At 37.2% G+C, this 22,071-nt stretch overlaps 1 protein-coding gene across 2 annotated transcripts in view; it reads right to left on the reverse strand.

Moving 5' to 3' along the window:
- The window catches only part of LOC150104351 (moesin/ezrin/radixin homolog 1-like), a 341,827-nt gene that overhangs the window by 96,845 nt on the left and 222,911 nt on the right, over positions 1-22,071 (reverse strand). The gene's annotated exons all lie outside the window — the stretch shown is intronic.

Raw genomic sequence — 22,071 nt, forward strand, 5'->3', positions numbered from 1 at the left:
CTTTATCCCAGTGAGAGCAAACAAAGTTTGCGCCTGAAAATATCTTCAGGACTAAATATAGTGTTGTACTAACTTATCCAGTAAGTAGTGCAACACCAAGGCAACTCGTGGCAAAGGTGGAGCAAGCTACCAAGCACTTCTAACCCAGTATCTCCCATAATGCAAAACACATTTCCTATGTGGATATGTATACTGTTATGCATTAAAGGGATTGGCCATCTACCCAGACTAGTTTCGACCTTTATTGAGGTCTCTTCAGTGGGAGCCAGGCCCAGAGCTGGAGATACCAGGCAGAAGCAGTAGCAAGTCATCTGTGCCTATGGGAGTTGCCAAAAGGTTTATCACCTTTTTTAAAAATTACTCTGGATTTAGAGAAAGATGTTGAAAATTTATTTATCACTAGGTTAGACTATAATAGATTTAGTTTAATCCTTTATCCCAGTGAGAGCAAACAAAGTTTGCGCCTGAAAATATCTTCAGGACTAAATATAGTGTTGTACTAACTTATCCAGTAAGTAGTGCAACACCAAGGCAACTCGTGGCAAAGGTGGAGCAAGCTACCAGGCACTTCTAACCCAGTATCTCCCATATAATGCAAAACACATTTCCTGTGTGGATATGTATACTGTTATGCATTAAAGGGATTGGCCATCTACCCAGACTAGTTTCGACCTTTATTGAGGTCTCTTCAGTGGGAGCCAGGCCCAGAGCTGGAGATACCAGGCAGAAGCAGTAGCAAGTCATCTGTGCCTATGGGAGTTGCCAAAAGGTTTATCACCTTTTTTAAAAATTACTCTGGATTTAGAGAAAGATGTTGAAAATTTATTTATCACTAGGTTAGACTATAATAGATTTAGTTTAATCCTTTATCCCAGTGAGAGCAAACAAAGTTTGCGCCTGAAAATATCTTCAGGACTAAATATAGTGTTGTACTAACTTATCCAGTAAGTAGTGCAACACCAAGGCAACTCGTGGCAAAGGTGGAGCAAGCTACCAGGCACTTCTAACCCAGTATCTCCCATAATGCAAAACACATTTCCTATGTGGATATGTATACTGTTATGCATTAAAGGGATTGGCCATCTACCCAGACTAGTTTCGACCTTTATTGAGGTCTCTTCAGTGGGAGCCAGGCCCAGATCTGGAGATACCAGGCAGAAGCAGTAGCAAGTCATCTGTGCCTATGGGAGTTGCCAAAAGGTTTATCACCTTTTTTAAAAATTACTCTGGATTTAGAGAAAGATGTTGAAAATTTATTTATCACTAGGTTAGACTATAATAGATTTAGTTTAATCCTTTATCCCAGTGAGAGCAAACAAAGTTTGCGCCTGAAAATATCTTCAGGACTAAATATAGTGTTCATTCAGGCGCAAACTTTGTTTGCTCTCACTGGGATAAAGGATTAAACTAAATCTATTATAGTCTAACCTAGTGATAAATAAATTTTCAACATCTTTCTCTAAATCCAGAGTAATTTTTAAAAAAGGTGATAAACCTTTTGGCAACTCCCATAGGCACAGATGACTTGCTACTGCTTCTGCCTGGTATCTCCAGCTCTGGGCCTGGCTCCCACTGAAGAGACCTCAATAAAGGTCGAAACTAGTCTGGGTAGATGGCCAATCCCTTTAATGCATAACAGTATACATATCCACATAGGAAATGTGTTTTGCATTATGGGAGATACTGGGTTAGAAGTGCCTGGTAGCTTGCTCCACCTTTGCCACGAGTTGCCTTGGTGTTGCACTACTTACTGGATAAGTTAGTACAACACTATATTTAGTCCTGAAGATATTTTCAGGCGCAAACTTTGTTTGCTCTCACTGGGATAAAGGATTAAACTAAATCTATTATTGATGGAAGTTTTTTCACTTGGCTATGTTACCAATTATATATTTGGTTTTATCCTTTACCCAAGTGCAAGCAAACAAAGTTTGCACCTGAAGTATTTTCAGGACTGGGACAACTCATGGTAAAGGTGGTATAACTTCTCATCACATGCCTTAGTATCCCATAATACAAAGTACATCTCCTTGTAGACATGTATAATGTTATGTATTAAGGGAAGGGTCACTACCCAGACCAGTTTCGACCTGTATTGAGGTCTCATCAGTGGGAGCCAGACCCAGAGCTACTGATTCTAAGGTGGAAGTAAAGGAGAACTCATATTTCCTTATACCAGTTGCCAAAAGGTGTCACACCTTATTAAAATTCTCTGGATTAGGATAAGTTGATGGAAGTTTTTTCACTTGGCTATGTTACCAATTATATATTTGGTTTTATCCTTTACCCAAGTGCAAGCAAACAAAGTTTGCACCTGAAGTATTTTCAGGACTGGGACAACTCATGGTAAAGGTGGTATAACTTCTCATCACTTGCCTTAGTACTTCCACCTTGGTATCACTAGCTCTGGGTCTGGCTCCTACTGATGAGACCTCAATAAAGGTCGAAACCGGTCTGGGTAGTGACCCTTCCCTTAATGCACAGCATTATACATGACTGCAATGAGATGTGCTTTGCATTATGGGATACTAAGGCAAGTGATGAGAAGTTATACCATCTTTGCCATGAGTTGCCCCAATCCTGAAAATACTTCAGGCGTAAATTTGCTTACACTTGGATAAAGGATTAAACCAAATATATAATTGATCTTCAGGATACTATAATACGTGTATCATGTTAGTATTATAAGTACTATGATAGTACTTATAATTCTAGTATAGTATGAGAGATTTTGCAGCTCAAATGATATATAAGCACTGCAAAGTTAATGAAATGAAGAAGAATGAAGTTTTCTATTAACAGCAAATTATATGCAGAATCTTGGGTTAGTGAGAGAAAGTCATTGATATACAAGGGTAGTCTGAAAAGCTCTCAGATAAACAATGAAAGAACGAATTTATAATTTCAAAATTATTTTTATTTTTCACCATAATCTCCATTAAGACTAATACATTTATTCCAGCAATGGTTCAGTGCCATTCTCCTGTCCCTGTAGTGGTTCTCAGTAAGATCTGTTAAATACCCCTCTACAGCTGCAATCACCTCTTAATTCAAAGAAAAACGTTGTCCAGCGAAGAAGAGTTTTAGTTTTGGGAAGAGATAGAAGAACGAGGGAGCCAAATCTGGGGAATAGGGTGGATGTTCCAACCATTCATAGTGCATATCCCTTAATTTTCCCATTGCCAAAACACTTTTGTGGGCAGGTGCATTGTCCTGATGAAAGGCGATTTTCCTCATGAAATTTTTTGTCTAGTCTGGTTAAAAGATCAGAATAATATTCTCCGGTTATTGTTTTATCCTTTTTAAGATAATTAATAAACATCTGATATCATGATCTTTCCTGCTGATGAAACTGCCCGTCTTCTTTGGCACTGAACAACCAGCTTCTGTCCACTGTTTTGACTGCTGTATGGATTCTGGTGTGTAATGGTGAATCCAAGTCTTATCCATAGTAATAAATTGATGCAAAAAATTAGTTTCATTCTTGTTAAAATGCTCCAAGCACTGTTTAGAGATTTTCATGCGAGTGCATTTTTTATCTTCTGCTGCGAGCAAGCAGAGCATGCATCTTATGCAAAGCTTTTTCATTTGTAATTCTTCATCCAAAATATATCCTACACAGCAATTTCATGCACTTTAACTCGCTGGTCATCCAATACTATATCGTGCACTTGATCAATGATTTCTAGTGTTATTGCACTTTTTGAACTTCACTCACATGGATCATCTTCAAAGCTGGTACGGTCACATTTAAACTCGGCAGCCCATTTCTTAATTGTTGAAAACGAGAAGAGTTCCCATAAACTTTTATGAACTGCGAATGAATTTCTTTTGATGTTAAATCTTCTTTTACGAAGCATTTTATAACCACAGGATACTCAATTTTATTCATTTCCAGGGATACAGACAACACTGTTGCTTCAGACAGCTGTAAACACTGTTGCTTCAGACAGCTGTATAAAACAAACACTACTTGATAGAATGACTTGCAATTTCACATGGATGCTTATGACAAATGTACCAACTTAGAAAGAAAAAAAAATCACGCCGATAGTGTTGTCATCTATAGTCGAGTCCGATAACTTTTCAGACAATCCTCGCTTAGTAACGTATAGGAGGGATTAAATATGGATTAAAGCAAAGAACCCTAGTGTGCATTAGCAATGACATAAAAAACCAAAGAGAAAACCATCTGCATCTAGAAAATACCAAAACAGAAAATGGCAACTGAAATACAAAAGTGCAGAAGAAAAATAAACCATTAGGAGATAAAGACTAATAAGAGACCCCTGTCAAACATGATCAAATATCCTGGAAAAGTTAAGAGTTCCCACATGAATTTCTCCAAACTGCACTGTATGACACTATCTTGTGACAAGTACAACTCCACAGAGATCAATAAATAAACAAATGTTCTACTAACATCATCCAGCTGTTAGAAGAATGGCAACTGCCTGAAAGAGTGGAGACACTGCTTTCTCTAAGTAAAATTCTGTCTATTTCTATACTGTCATAAAGGCAAAGTGATTAAAAAATATCAAGTATATAGATAGATAGATAGGTGGGATGATTTTAAATCCCAGTTTAAAGGCATTCCAAACTGTTTAAAAAAAAAAAAAAAGATAAGTATTAGAAGTAAGGAAAATTATTGTGCTTATTTTTTATATATTTGGTTTAATTCTTTATCCAAGTGTAAGCAAACAAAGTTTGCACCTGAAATATTTTTCAGGCAACTCGTGGCAAAGGTGGTATAACTTCTCATCACTTGCATTCGTATCCCATAATGCAAAGCACATATCCTTACAGGTATGAAGGGTCACTACCCAGATCTGTTTCGACCTTCACTGGGGTCTCATCAGTGGGAGCCAGACCCAGAGGTGATACGAAGGTTGAAGTAATGCAGAAGTCATATTTTCCTATACCAGTTACCAAAAGGTGTCACACCTTGTTATTAAAATTCTCTGGATTAGAGATAGTTCATGGAAGTTTTTTCAGTTGGCTATGCTACCATTTATATAACTGGTTTAATCCTTTATTCAAGTGTAAGAAAACAAAGTTTGCTCCTAAAGTATTTTCAGGACTGGGGCAACTCGTGGAAAAGGTGGTATAACTTCTCATCACTTGTCTTAGTATCCCATAATGCAAAGCACAACCTTGCAGACATATATAATGATATGCATTTTAGTTCATTGCAATTACTGGTTTTGAAGAGTGCACTATTTAATTTGATGATTTTTTTTTGTATGTTTGTCTGGTATTTTGTTAGGATTTTATTGTTTCTGTATGCAGTATTGTATCTAACTGTATCAACTGTATTCAACATGAGAGCTACCAGTTTAAGCAATATACACCCAGTCCCTCGCCATTTAAAGAACTACATTATTCATAGCATAGTGGATGATTTCGTTGTTTGCTATGCACGCGGTATGTACGCATCTCACAGTTTAAAAATGTGTCAAGTGTGGGGACAAGAATGTGTATGTGTGCACGAAATGTAGACAGTGGGAGAAATAAGTATCTTGAGCTCAGGATTTAATGGCAGCAGAGATAGTACTTCAGAAATGGGTGAAATTCACTTTGTGGATACCAGTAGGGTGTCAATAAAGTTGGTGGATGGGGAGAACATTAAAGACACGTGGACTGAATCTTGGGCACTGTAACAGACAGAGACAGTTTATCTGATGGTCACGATGTGTGTGAATGTAAATTGAAATAGGATGTGTGGAGAGAGAAATAGAACTGCCGAGAATGGCGATTAAAGGAACGAAGACTGAGTTGAGCGACATGACCATATCTACAGAAGGTCTCCAAGGTGAACAGCCTCTGATCAATAGAGTAATGTAGGTAAGGCAAGTCAAATCAATAACCTTGGAACAAGGATTGGCTCTGAGGATGGGACTCGCTGAGGTCAGAAGAGAGTATGGCACTGCACCGAGACTGGGCTAAACTGTTCAGTAATGGAATGGCTGAACCTGGACCAGCATTGGGGCCTTCTCACAGAATACCTCAGCCGCACAGCATGCCAGATGGCCCACCTGGCATGGGCACTTCAGCTGGCAACTAATAGCTGACACAGAACTGCCCAGACCAAGGGAATCAGACTGTCTAATTAAAACAAAGCATAGCAATGGCCTTTAAGAGGTCTTGACACAAATTTGAATTCTGCCTAGAGCTATGAATTTTTTTCATAGCCCTGGGCAGAATTCAAAATTAAATAGGAATGTCAATCAAGATTTCTGGTATATAGTGGAAGTAAACATGACTCTCATTGAAGCAGATATAAACAGAGGTTCGATGGAGTTTTGGTTCTGCTGGTTAATAAAGCTTGTGTTTAAACTCCTGTTGAAAGGTCAGGTCTGGCAAGCCTCTATTTATAGGTACTTGTAGAGGATGTCGACTGCTCCTCTTAGAAATGTGGAGTTGGTTGTCCACCCTGGTATACCTGTGTGCCCATTACAGGCGAGTAATAACAATACATGACGACATCCGAGTTGGAAGGAGGTAGGAGTGCCCACGAAAGTTCTCACCGTGCCATTACACATACAATCATAGAGTTTTACTTTCTGACTAATGATGGTGGACACGTTGGATTGTAGTTGTGTGAACTCGAAGGCATGACTGCCACAAATCCTAAACAGGGTTAAGTACGTGCTAGCTGGAGCTGTTTTTGTACAGTGATCACTATGGCAATAAGGCCACTAGAATGGAAGCATTAAGGCAGCTGTTGAGACTATGCAGCTGCTGCTGCTGCTTCCTATGCTGCACTGCTCATGTGCAACATGCTGGCACTAAATCATTTGCAGATGACCTAGGTACTGGTCTGGGTGTCATGCTTAGAAGAGCAGCCAACCATACTGTGATTTATTGAGACTTATCCTCTCATCTAGGTGAACACAAAACTTACATCTGCAATCATGACTATAGTCAATTCACAGTACTAAATGTCACAAACATTTTTTCTATGGCTCATGTTGAAAGATAATTAAAGTTAGCCAGGAATTCTGCAGATAGGAAATTACATTTCACAAATGGAAGTACCAGAATCCATACTGGCAATTTCTAATTATTTAGTAGTTTGTTTCCAGGTAGTGAAGAATTCAACTTAGACAGTACCTGGTGATTTCTGTTTTCAATTAATGAGGTAAATGTAATGGGACGGGGTGCTTAAGGGTCAAAGCTGTATAACTGAGAGGAGACCTCCAGATAGCCTTTAAAGGAATGCGGAAAATCGGCCAGGGCTTCTGACCTAATGTCCAATCCTCACCTTCTCGTGATGCACCCTGTTGGGTATCTACTTTGATACTGAACGAACGAGGATGGGCTGGCAATTTGGGATTTAGCCGACCAAATTGTATTCTTATTGGTTAAACCAAAATAAAAAATGATGGTACAACATGACAAAATTTCATGCCGGCTGGGGCGTCGCCCGGTTAAACAAGGTCCCCGTTGTTTTCACCAGGGAACCAGGGCGAACAGCGAAAAGTCAGCTACTGGAACAAATCTGAAAACAAACCCCAACTCAACATCACCAGAGTTAAAGATCGGTACTATCAACGTAAGAAGCCTGAATGGCAAAGAAATGGAGCTAGCTGAGGAATTAGATAAGTACCAGATCGACATAATAGGGGTGACTGAAACAGAAAAGACCAAAACTGGTGAGATCTTTCTGAGCAATAAATACAAAATGTTATATTCAGGCAATAACAATCAAGGAAAAGAAGGAGTAGCCATAGTATTCAACACAAAATACGAGGCTAATCTTCTTGAATGGCAGTCAGTCTCAAGTAGAGTAATGTGGGCAAATATGAGAATGGGGAACTTGACAATGAGACTTATTTGTGCCTATGGTCCCACAGAAGGTTCTACTAAGGTAGAAGTGGAGGAATTTTTTGAGGCTTTAGAAAAAGCAACTGACACAATGAAAAAGGAAAAGTTGGTCCTTGTTGGGGATCTAAATAGTAGAGTAGGAAATGATTGTGAGACATACAAAAATATTTTGGGAAAATTTGGAGAAAAGAGCAAAGCTAATAATAATGGCAAATATCTGTTGGATTTCTGCTCAGGACATGGATTGGTTATTACTAACACCATGTTCCAACATAAAAATGTGCACAAATTCACATGGAGAGAAGAGGCTAGGAATAAGAAAAGTCTCATTGACTATGTTATTGTTGATAGTGATGTTTTCTCCCTGGTGCAGGACACCAGAGTGTACAGAGGATTTGAAATTGGAAGTGATCACTATTTAGTCTTGAGCAGGATAAAATTGAATTTCATATTGAAAAGAATAACATGTAAGAAAGTTTTAAAGCGAATAAAAGTTGAGCAGCTCTCAGATGTAAACTGTAGACTAAAATACAGAAATATTATTGAAAAGAAAATGAAAGAGTGTGAGAACAGGAATCAAACCTTGGAGATTCAGTGGCAAACTCTGAAGGAAACATTGATTGATTCTGCCAGAGAGGCATGTGGTGAGGTTGTGTGCAAAGATAAAAAAATCAGAACTCCCTGGTGGACACAGGAAGTTAAAGAGGCAGTGAAGGAAAAGAAGAAAGCATATCAAAAGTTCCTGGCAAATAAGTCAGCTTTTACTCTTACAGAATACAGAGACAAATGTAAGAAAGCTAAACAGTGTGTAAAACTAGCTAAACAAAAGTCATGGGAGGACTTTGGCAAGAATATAGAAAATAAATATCAAGAAGGTGACAAAATATTCTGGAGGTTGTTGAAGAAGCTTAGGAATGGAGGAAAGAGTGCTGTAAAAGGAATTAGAGATGATAAAGGTGAAATGAAAACAGGAGAAAAAGATATCCTTGAAGTATGGAGTAATTACTTTGAAAAACTGCTAAATGAAACAAGCAGTGATGACAGCACAGTGATAAAAAACACTGACCAGGCATGCAGTCAAGAATACATATCCATACTTGAAGTAGAAAAAGCCATCAAAGGCTTGAAATGTGGAAAGGGCAGGAGTAGATGATATTCGACCAGAAAAGATGAAGTATGGTGGTATAAGAGTCTTACAGTGGCTGCACTGCATAGTACATAAAGCCTGGAGAGAGGGACGAATTCCCGATGATTGGAGTAGAGCTCTCATAGTACCCATATATAAAAAGGGAAATAAAACTGAATGTGAGAATTACAGAGGTATTTCCCTACTGAGTGTTCCTGGCAAGATCTATGCAAGTATACTTGAGAAACGGTTGAGAAGAATTGTGGAAGAAAAGCTTGGTGAAGAACAAGCTGGATTCAGGCCAAATAGAGGCTGTCAGGATCAGATCTTCACTTTACGACAAATAGTCGAGAAAGCATGGGAATATAACAAAGATCTGTATTTAAGTTTTGTCGATTTGGAAAAGGCATATGACAAGGTGCCAAGAGAGAAGCTATTCAATATGCTGCAGTTATGTGGTGTCAATGCGGCATTATATCAAGCAATACTTAGTCTTTATTTGAGTTGTAAGTCAGCAGTTAGAATTGAAGGAAGTACAGGAAGATGGTTTAATGTTAAATCTGGTGTGAGACAAGGATGTACATTATCCCCTCTGTTATTCATTATCTATATGGATCACATTATGAAGGAATGTGGTATTAAACCTGATATCAAAATTGGAGATGTTAATGTCAGCTCTTTGCTTTATGCGGATGATGTTATACTTCTAAATAAATCCGCTACAAGTCTGCAAGATTCTCTGACTAAATTGAATAGCTGTTGTAATAGATATGGTATGAAGGTCAGCAATAAAAAGACAAAGACAATGAAAATAGGCAGAATCATTGAAAATGTCAACTGTGTTGTGAATGGAGAACCTGTGGAACAAGTAAAACATTTCAGCTACTTAGGCACAATTTTACTCAAGATGGTAAACTAAATATAGAAATAGACAACAGAATCAGCAAAGCTGGTATCGTGGGAAGTCAATTGAATAAATTCATATGGAATAAGAAAGAAATTAGTCGGAACACTAAATTAGCTGTATACAAGACTGTGTTCAAACCAATTTTAACTTATGGATCTGAGAGCTGGGTCAGAAGTAAAACACTTGACCAAAGACTAGAGACCGCAGATATGAGAGTCCTGAGAAAGATTAGAGGCATAAACAGATGGCATCAATGGCAATATCATATTAAAAATGAGGATATTAGGAATGAACTTGACATTGTCAGCATCCAGGAATGCGTTAGCAGAGCTAATCTCAGATGGTATGGTCACTTAAATAGAATGGGAGAGGAAAGATTAGCAAAACAAGTGTTCTCTGCCAGGTTGGCAGGAAAACGACCCAGAGGAAGACCAAGATATAGGTGGATTGATACGGTACAAAGTGCCTTAGACGATAGAAATATAAGATCTGATAATGTTGGAGTCTTGACAAGTAACAGACTGATTTGGAGGAAAATTGTAGATAGGAAGTTAGTAATGATGTAATTTTTTCATGTAGTACTGTCATATCCTGTACACCCCTTGAGGGTACATGGGAGGAATTTGATGATGATGATGAGGTAATGGGACAGAAGTCTCATGGCTGACTATCTCCCTTTCCAGAGATGGACTGAATACAGACTTGTGTCAATGTTTTTGGTGTGTGTGTATCAGATGAATATGACATCTTGAATAGGTGGCTGTCATACGCTTTTCCATAGTTTGCACTCCAGAATTAATGCCTATCTTAATTAGAATTATTCTGGAATGTAAATTTTGAGAACAATACACAGAATATCACCTGAACCAGTAGACTTATTGCTATCTATTTTAATGAGGATTTTTCTAATGTATTTTGGAGAAAGATCATCACAGGAGTATGTGTACTGAGTACTGTTCATGATATTATGGGAGAAAACTGGAAGTCAGAGGTGTTTCAACTTCAGGTGATGTTAACATCGTATCATCAGAATGTGTGAGAGGTGAACATATCAAAGAACAAAAGTGCACCCAATAGCCTTAAAATAGACTTCAGAACCATTTTTTGAACAGGAGGAAAGTTTTCTACATTTCAATCTTTCAGTGACTCATTTGAATTTTTTTATTTACTTTTTTAAATACAGATGTTGCAGGCGCTGTCATATAGACTAAGTGCAAAACTGGATTTTTTGACGTAAATTTTGAATCCCCCCCACCCCACACACAGAAACAAACTTTCTGGAGAATCAAAAGATTTGGATAGTGGTTGGGTATTCTCTGTGGATTGAAAACAGGGAAGATGACAAGGTAATGTAAAAGTCAACTTCCTTACTAACTAGAAACTAACCATTATATAATTACAAAACTGAAACTGACCAAGCTATAAGGGTCAATCGAATTGGCACTGTACTGCTGCAATGACAAATGACAAAATGGCTACGATTAAGTGGGTTAAGGTGAATCTGTAGAAATGAAATAAACTATCAGTCAGAATTACCTAAGAGAAAAGCCAACATTTACAGTATATTTTGAAGGAGACCTAGTTAACACATTCACATCGAGGTGATCTTCACTCTCTCACTGACAACCTATCTAGCAGGGCAAGAGAAGAACAGTGCTCGACAGAAATTTCATGCTGCATTTTGGTCGATGCATCACCTATCATGATGGTTCTTTTATACTAATGAAATCTGTGGAGTGAATTGGAAACTAATGTGTTTGTTTTAGATATATTAGAAATCAATAATTAAGGAGAATGCTATATTTGGCTGGTATATTTTATTATCATCAGAGACCTCCAGGGAGTCAAGGACTTATCGAGGGAGACTATAAATCATCCAAACCAAGCTGTCATATCGTCCCTTGAATTCATTCCCATTAGATGCACTCACTATCCCCTAAAGGCAAACCATTCCACTCACTAGCTCTTACCCCTTTCTTGACTGTGAACACACTTAATTTCCATGTTCTCTCCTCATCTTCCATATAACAAAAAATTTTATCAATGATATCCTATAACACCCATTTCAAAAGTTTATAGATCTTTATCATATCACCCCCCCCCCCGTTCTCCTGTTAACAGTCTGTAATCCACATACTCGCAATCTGTCCTCATAATCTAAATCCCATAATACGGATATAATCTTCATAGCTCTTCTTTGTACCCTTTCCATAGCTTCTTTATTCCCTTGGAATTCAGACCAAATCTGTGCACAATAATCCAGGTGTGGTCTTATCAAAACCTCTTGCCTCTTATCAAAGAGGGAAAATGATTTCCATATCCTTAGATGTCAAGGTTCACTTCAACATCGCAATTATCCTCTCAGTTGTATTTGCAACTTTTGCTATGTGACTACTGAACTTCAAATTCCTATCCACCAATACACCAACATCCCTTGCCTCCTCAGTTTCTTGTAGCATAATCCTACTAATATAATAGCCACTGGAAATCTCATCATGCCAAAGTGCATAACTTTACACTTACTAACATTAAACTGACAGCCATAATTGCCCTGCCTATCATTCATTGCATCATTGGCAAACAATTGCACATTTGATGTTAGACCTTGCCTGATGTCATCAATGTATAGACTGAACAATAACGGCCCAAGGACTGAAAATTGAGGTACACCAGTGGTCACCTTAAATCTGGCAGATTCACACCAGAAGAAGGAGAAGAAGGAATTGACCTGCTGTGGGACCTGTTCATGAAGTTTCCCAACAGGAAAATATACCCAAGGAATGGTGGAAGAGTACTCTTGTCCCCATCTACAAAGGTAAAAGGATGCACAAGACTGTAAAAATTACAGAGGAATAAAGTTGATGTCCCATACAATGAAAATTCTAGAAAAGGTTCTTGATGGTTTGATGGTAGATTAAGGAAGGAGGTGGAGATTGCAAAGGAACAATTTGGCTTCATGCCTGGTAGATCAACAACAGATGCTATCTTTGGGTTACGGCAGATGATGGAAAAGTTTCGAGAGAAACAACAGGAGCTACATCTGGCATTTATTGATCTGGAGAAAGCATACGATAGAGTGCCAAGGCAAGAAGTCTGGAGGTGTCTGAGGGAGAAGAAGGTTCCGGAGAAATATGTCAGGTTGGTGCAGGAAATGTACAGAAATGTGAAGACAAGTGTTCAGACCTGTCTGGGAAAGACAAAGTTTTCAAGTAACAGTTGGCTTGCATCAAGGGTCAGCATTAAGTCCGTTTCTGTTTAATATTGTGATGGAGGTGGTAACAGAGGAGGTGAGAGAAGATGCGCCTTGGACAATGTATGCAGATGACATCTTGCTGTGTGCAGATTCAAGAGAAGAAGTGGAAACTAAACTGGAAAGATGGAAACAAGTACTGGAAGAGAGAGGTATGAGACTGAGCAGAAGTAAGACAGAGTATATGTGTTGCACAGTGGGTGGCAGACAGGAGACAGATCTGGAGCTGGAAGGAAATGTCATCAGGAAGGTGAGAGACTTTAGATACTTAGGTTCAACAGAGGAAGAAGATGGAGGAGCTGAGAAGGAAGTGGGATGCAGGATACAAGTGGGTTGGAGGAACTGGAGGGAGATACGTGGAGTGTTATGCGATAAGAGGGTGCCAATCAATCTAAAAGCAAAATCTATAGGATAGTAGTGAGGCCAGCTATGACATATGCTATAGAAACTGTGGCCCTGAGGAAAAATAACATCAGCAGGATGGAAGTAGCAGAGATGAGAATGCTTAGGTGGATGTCCGGTGTGACCAGAAAGGATCGTCTGAGAAATGACTATGTCAGGGGAACAGTGAAAGTTACGAACTAAGGAGCGAAAATACAGGAGGCAAGGTTTGAGATGGTTTGGTCATGTGATGAGGAGGGAGGACGAATATGTGGGAAAAAGGGGGTCTTGCAGATGGATGTGCAAGGAAGGCGGAAGCATGGGCGGCCAAAGAAGAGATGGAGAGAGCTAGGAGAAGAGGACTTCAGGATGAAGAACTTGAATGTGGTGACAGCCCAAGACAGGAGGATGTGGAGGAGACTCATTATCAACAGTGACCCCACTTAAGTGGGAGAAGCTGTAGAAGAAGAAGATTATGAAGAGCATGTCTTTTAATAAACTTAGCCAGCCACCATTGCTTGCATGAACTTCATATTTTTTCCTAGATTGAGATGAAGTATCTGGCTGCAGTTTTTTAATCTGTTCATAAAATCTCAATGCTGATTGCTTGATGGAATTTCCGTCAATTGGCATTCTTTTTTGTGCATTATCTTCTATCCACATCACTCAAGCTTTTGACCTTTCCTAGAACATCTGTTGTGTATGATGATAATTTCGCACTCGATTTTGTACCAGAACATACCGCATTTCTTCATTTTTCTTTATAGATCTGACAGTTGATTCACGGACTCCAAAATGCTTACCCACAGCCGTCGCACCTTCCCCAGTTTGAAGACAATCTAAAATTTGAATTTTTATATCCAAGGAAACAGATTTCGTTTTTTTTTTTTTTTTTGGTTATCAGCGACATCATGTGAGGGCTGGATTAAAATTTTCGGTTAATGAAATTAAAGTTTGAAAATTACATATAGCTTACCATTTATTATTTCTTGGCAAAATTATTAATTTTATAACACAATTTTTATTTTGATTTCACTTAAAAAATGCAAATGCAAAAAATGTGGTAACTGTGTTGTCTACTCAAACACCAAATTCAAACTGCTACGAACTGTTTTTTTATGCACAGTCAGTTATGTAATTAGGGGAATTCCCAATAAATGAAATTCGTAAGAATTTAGAATTTTCTTAATTGAAATGACAATGCAATTCTACAAAATTCTCAGAATTTTCTTGAATTATGGATTTTTTCCTAACTTAGATTTTAGGTTGGGCGCATAAAAAAAAATATTTTTGATATCCCAATTCTCGTAACTCCGAATTCGCGTAAAAAAAATTCGCATAAAAAGAGGTTTAGGTGTACTTTCATACTGGCAAAAAAATTAATAATTATTAAATAAATTAACATTTGTGATATATGTGTGTCCATATATAGGACACTCATATATAAAGTTGCTGGACGGAGTGAGTAGCATGTGATGCTATAAGCTCTAGACATGCACATGTGCATTTATGATGGCATAATAACAATAAAAACGTTATTAGAAGAGTGAAACAGATATGTTTGAAAAGTAAACAGCCACTATATACATTCTCAGTAAAAAGCTATTGGGGGGGGGGGGGGAGCCTAATCCAATGAACTAATAATGTTGATCAAGTGATACATTTAGGCATATAGTAGGAATACATATGCATTGATGGAGTAGATAATCATTTTGGAAAATTTGTTGTGCTTGTTATTTGTATTTATTTCTATGTTTTATTTATATTTCACTTGGTTTTCTAAGCATTTGTTTGTTTGCTGAGGATCAAGTATACACTTTTTATACAGGAGCAGGAAACAAATAATTTGTGATCATCATCATCGAAATTATCCATCCTTTCACTAATCCTACCTTCATTATATTTTTTATTTATTATTATTTTTTTTTTATCAGCAGTTCTTCTGTCTAATCAATAATAGATATCTCACATATGCTAGTATTTTGTAGTAGATCAACCACCACACAGAAGTATTCATTTTTATGCAGGAATGGATATATTTTTAACATGTTTGTTGTTTCTGAAGACTGGAATTAAAAATATTCCTATACTGAAAAACACCCTACCCACAACAGGCCTATACTACAGAAAAAAAACAAGTAGTTTTATTGTATCACAAAATTCAGTACAGAGATGGTTTACAGCATTCTTTGTACTATATTTAGCAACAATTATTGTAATTAAAGCATATGGAATGATACTTCATAATGAAAAACGCTCCCCCCCCCCCTCATAGACTATACTGAATGCATAGCAAATCAGATTTATTGTAGCACTAAACATAATAGCTAACTAAACACATGTCCTAATATCCTCTTTCAAATTTTCAGTTCCAGAAAATATGTATAACAGCTGTTTATAATGCAGTCCTCGGGCACAGAAGCACGCAGTTTATGTAAAGCAAAAAAAAAAAAAAAAAAAAAAAAAAAAAAAACGTGAAATCATAATATATCACATGAAATCATAAACATGAAAATGTGACTACCTAATAAAGGATACATACACTGAAGTTAGTTCCTGTTAGCTGTTTACACACATGCAGATACTACCTGACATGAACATGTTAAGGAAGCTTTCTTAGTGTTGGGAAAAAAAGATTGTCCAGTTTTCTTGGATATACAAAATGTGTAAAAATCATTAATAACTTCAAATACTTTGCATCTTTTCTAGCTTGACATGTTAACTTAGAGATGTAAGACAATTTGGATTATGAACACTGAGGTCTCCAAGGAAGATCTCATAATTTGGGTAATTAGATTGTAAAAAAGTTAACCTTAACAGTAAATAATTAAGAGGTCAAAGTAATTGTCAGAATTGGAATAATAGTAAAGGCAACAAATGAAAGCAACAAAGAGTTGCAAGGAAATTTGAAACCCAAGTAGATCACAATGAAGGGCTTCAAAGATTTTAGTGTGGTATGTCAGAAGTAATAAATGCACAGACTGCCACTGCCTTTCTTATGGATGTAATCATGCAGAACATTGATAGCTAATGTGGACAGTAGCAGCCGAAAATGCCAGTTAAAATTCACTGAGAAATAACATCAAGTTTTCATTGATATGTTGTATATCATTAATGCTTATGATGAGGATAAGATTGTTGAATTGGATATGTAATCAACTCTTTTTCCTCACAGGATTAAGCAGTTTTTTTTTTTTTTTTTTTTTTAAATTACAAGGATAAGGAAAAAGACCCAGAGGAAGACTAAAGCTTGGATTGATACAGTAAGAAGTGACTTAAATCAAAATGTAACTTTTGATAATATTGGTGTCCTGACAGATAAGATTAATTTGGAGAGAAACCGTTCATAGGAAGTAATGATGTAACTGTTCCATGTATTACTATCATAATATTCTATGCATATCTACATACTAGGAATTTGTTGGATGTCTGTAGCACACACCATATAAGTGGTGCAATGCAATTTTTTTTTAATTAAATTTTATTTAAAAATTTCCTGAGGTAAGTTACATTCTTAGAAATGTCTGGTACAGAGAGCATTTATGGCATGGAGACTCTAACTGCTCTCTGTACAGTCTCCATGTCATAACATGGCCTTAGCAGTGCTCCCTCCTCCTCCTACACATACTGTTACATTGTCTCCCTTCTGACATAATGATTATGTATCAGCTGATCAGGGAAGCCTTCTAAACACATTATTATAAGGCTTGTCTCCATACAACACCACCTAGCTACTAGCCTGCAGAATTTATTGATGCACCCTTCCAGATGGGAAGAGACTGGATCTCCACAGAATGTTTGGAATGCCCTTGAAAGATATCACTCACAATGGAAGTTAATGACAGAAGCCAGAATCCCTGTTCTGAGATCCAAACATCAGTCGCTTCAGGCCCTGCAGTGGTGGTGTTTTATTAGACAATGCAGGTGATTACCATCATTACTAGTAAAGAAGCAATCTATTACCCAGTAGGTTATTTGGCATTTTGTCCAACTAAGAAAGTGTCTTGACAGTGGGATTGCTTAATGATATTGCCAAAGTCCCTTTGGTAAGAAAGGGGGACTCAAGAAGATGAGCTGAGTTAATCAGGAAAGACTATTCTGCATGTGTCACTAGCTCATTACTGGCTAATCTAGCACATGTGACTGATTATCATATGTTCTTGTCAATGATTTACTTCCTGGCATAGGCAAAGTGGCTTAGCCAATATTCAAGAAGTTGATATTCAGTCATGCTAAAAATTTCATAAAAATATAAAGGAATCAAACTTTGTAACAAAGATGAATCTATATCTCAGAACATAATGGTCTTGATTGGATTAAATTTACAGAAAGTTTGGATCATCATGTTGCAAGTGTCATAAGCTTCTATACAATGAAGTACAGAGGAAAGTTGCTATACTGGATAGCCAAATAGTTCAGTTAAGAGTTTCTCTTGAGATGTGAATGACATTCTGTATAGATTAACTTTTTATTTATTCTTATGGAGTTTTCCTTCCTTTTCTCCCCCATCCATCAGGGCAGGTTTGGCCCCCTTGGATATGAATATTTCTACTCATATTTATTATGTGTTTATGACTGTAGGTCTGCATATATTTAAGAGGATGGTTTTACTGTTCAGAGGGACGAAAATCCTGAGTTACCATGTGAAAAACCCTCTATCCTAATACAAAACCGGCTAACTCACCTTTAGTTGAAAGAGACCAGATAAAGGTTCCTCACATCATGGATATGAATCAAACCCAAGTCTTTCTGACCAGGCCATTCCACTCATGGGGTGGGGGGAGGTTGGTATTTATGACTGTAGATCCATGTGTTCAAGAGGCCAATTTGCCTGTTCTGAGGGACAAAAAAACCCCAAGTTTCCAAGTGAAAAAACCTTTCTAAATCCATGAGACCAGCTAACCCACCTTTAGTCGAAAGAGGCCAGATAAAGATTCCTCAAGTCATCAAGCCGACGAACTATAGGCGAATCCAAGAGTAAGCGACCACCTGGTAGTACCACACCAAGGCAACTCGAAGCAAAGGTGGAGCAAGATCTCTCACTACCCTTGATATTTTCTCATAATGTAAAAACACACAGCTTCTAGGAGATGTAATACTGCTTTACATGAGGAGAGGTCACTACCCAGACCAGTTTCAACCTTTTTTGAGGTCTCATCAGTGAGTAGCTAGACCTGGATGATATCAAAGTTTAAGTGAAAAGAACTTGCATACCTTCACTATACAAATGCCAGAAAGATGTGCCCATATATTATATTATATTATATCTAAGATGAAAAGCCAAACAGCTATTTTTCTGGCAAAGTTACACTTGGATTCGCCGATAGTTCGTCGGCATGAAACTCTTAGATCGTAGTTTTCCATCTTAGAGTTTCGCATACTGGCTGTAAAATAATAAGGGATTTTTATCCCCTTAATTTAATTAACTTCGCCAGAAAAATAGCCGTTTGGCTTTTCATCTTAGTTATAATATAATATTTGGGCACATCTTTCTGGTATTCGTATAGTGAAGGTATGCAAGTTCTTTTCACTTAAACTTTGATATCATTCAGGTCTAGCTACTCACTGACGAGACCTCAAAAAAGGTTGAAACCAGTCTGGGTAGTGACCTCTCCTCATAATGTAAAGCAGTATTACATCTCCTAGGAGCTGTGTGTTTTTACATTATGAGAAAATATCAAGGATAGTGAGGGAGCTTGCTCCACCTTTGCTTCGAGTTGCCTTGGTGTAGTAATACCAAGTGATCACCTACGCTTGGATTCGCCGATAGTTCGTCGGCATGAAACTCTTAGATCGTAGTTTTCGATCTTAGAGTTTCGCATACTGGCTGTAAAATAATAAGGGATTTTTATCCCCTTAATTTAAATAAGTATCTAACATCTTCGCTGAATTGCATATTTTAACTTATAATACAATACAATTTTATTTAATATTTTATATAATACAATTATATCAAGTAGAATGACACCAAATAAAAATGCAATAAAGAAACAAACACTATCAATTATTTTAGTAATAATAAATGATAAGAAAATGAAAAAAAAAAATCATATTTCGAAATCATCTATCTCCGTGATATACTGATGTACAAGTTTTGCCCCATTCAGTTTATTTGCCAGGCAGCTAGACATGCCATGACTCCTTTACCAACATTTTATATATTTGTTTGTGTTTTGTAAAGAATTTATCAGTTTTCTAAAGTGTGTATATATGTGGATTTGGATTTAATTAAATCAAATCAAGTCATTAAAATATGGATTGGAAGTATTTATTGTCAATATGTTTAATTTATTAGTTATAAATGCATATTTTCTTTACAATGCCATAAACATAAGTTATTGTTAATTGATAATCCTGAATATTGATAATATTCAGGATTATGAAGTGTTATCTGCACGTGATTAGATGGCATGTTTACCGTTATCTTTCATTTGCAAGTGTGTAGAGGTAGGTAGGCTTATAATTGTACTAATATTTGGTCTGCGATTTTGATCTTAAACTTGGTAGGTGTATGCAGAGCAAGATTACGATGAGATTTTCTGAGTCCAAAATATAATTTTTGTCAGTGTCCATACATCTGTCCACATTTTTACACCCCTGGATTCATTTTCATTGAAGTTGGATGAAGAAAGCAATTATATTTTGCATGTACCTTGTGGTTGCACAAATTTGGTCATTCAGTTGTAATTTACTTTTTACATTTATTCCCTTCTTTCATCCTCCTTTTTTCTATTCATATTTATGCTATATATTAAGCATAAATATGAATAGAAATATACGTATATATATATACATATACACACACACATACACGTATGGAGATTGATTTACTTGGTTGTTATGCATATTTTTAAAAAGAACTGAATGACTTAAACCGAAAGAAAAGGAAAAAAGGTTTATTATTATCACACAACTAGTTTCAGCTTTTGACAGCCTTCGTCAGGTGCACATTATAAAAGAAATAACCATTAAACATTGAAGAAACAATTGTAAACATCATGGAAAGTAAATGTACATATTCAGCTTTAAAACGTTGCAGTCAACGTATTAAAAGCTGTTCTCTCGGTGGCTACACTGTTAGACATGTGCGTGTGTATAGCATCTCGTGAACGCCAGTATTTGATCACAGCAGAATGACAGTCTGAAAGGTTGCAGCTTAGTTTGTTGTTTAGATGTGCAGGGTTGAGGATGATTTCCCTAGATTCTATAATCTTTCTCTCCAATTCATCATGGCAACGGAAAATGTTAGATTTGTGCCAAAGGATTGTATGGATATGGTTTTCTACATCAGAACTGGCCGAAAATAGAACATGGCTAGATAAAGCACTGGTAGGTGTTCTCTTGTAATTGATGTCTCTCTTGTCATCCTCAATGCGTAACTCAACTGCCTTATCTGTTTGGCCAAAGTAAGGAATGTCGCAATTACACCAGATCTGATAAACACCGGGATATTTAAGATTATGATGACTAAGTGTTGGATAGCTTACTAGAGAACAGATTTTTGGAAGTGGAGCAAATAAAGTTCTTATGTTGTATTTTTTGAGAAACTTGGCTAATTTGGGAGAAATTAGCTTATGTATTGTATAGAGATATTACCTTTTACATTATTCATCTCTTCATTATGGTGACTAGGAGGATTAAATAGGAATTTTTTAGTAATTTTTTGAGCATATATCCATTTAGTCTGAAAATAGATCTAAGAAAATTGATTTCTTTATGAAGTTCAATCAGGTCATCAAGAAGAGAGCGAGCTCTATGTCCCAAAGTAGAAATTATTCCAAATTTCTGAGGATAATGATGGGATTGACTATGGAGATATCTATTGGTGTGGATAGGTTTCCTGTAGTTCGAGATTTTTAGTTTTCCTGAAGAACGGGTCAGTTTGACGTCTAAAAAAGGCAGGGAACCATTAGCTTCAAACTCAGCCGTAAATTTGATACTTGGGTGTTGACCATTGAGATGTTCAAGGAAATCCAGGAGAAAATCACAGCCATGGCTCCAAATAAGGAAAATGTTGTCAACATAACGTTTCCAAATTCTTGGTTTTAAGGGATATGAAGAGATAGCTTAAACTTCCAAATCTTCAAGAATAAATGTTGGCAAGTACAGGAGATAAAGGATTACTCATAGCAGGGCCATGATTTTGTTTATAGATGGTATCCTGAAATTTAAAATATCCAGACTTGATGTAGGGGTGCTTAAGGGTCAAAGCTGTATAACTGAGAGGAGACCTCTACATAGCCTTTAAAGGAATGCGGAGAACCGACCAGGGCTTCTGACCTAATGTCCAATCCTCACCTTCTCGTGGTGCACCCAGTTGGGTATCTACTTTGATACTGAACGAACGAGGATGGGCTGGCAATTTGGGATTTAGCTGACCAAACTGTATTCTTATTGGATAAACCAAAATAAAAAATGATGGTACAACATGACAAAATTTCATGCCGGCTGGGGCGTCACCCAGTTAAACAAGGCCCCCGTTGTTTTCGCCAGAGAACCAGGGCAAACAGCGCAAAGTCAGCTGCTGGAACAAATCTGAAAACAAATCCCAACTCAACATCACCAGAGTTAAAGATCGGT

The sequence above is a fragment of the Typopeltis vanoorti genome, chromosome 8 (genome assembly GCF_054136105.1).
Source record: "Typopeltis vanoorti isolate ZY-2024b chromosome 8, IOZ_Tvanoo_1.0, whole genome shotgun sequence".
Lineage (NCBI taxonomy): Eukaryota > Metazoa > Arthropoda > Arachnida > Uropygi > Thelyphonidae > Typopeltis > Typopeltis vanoorti.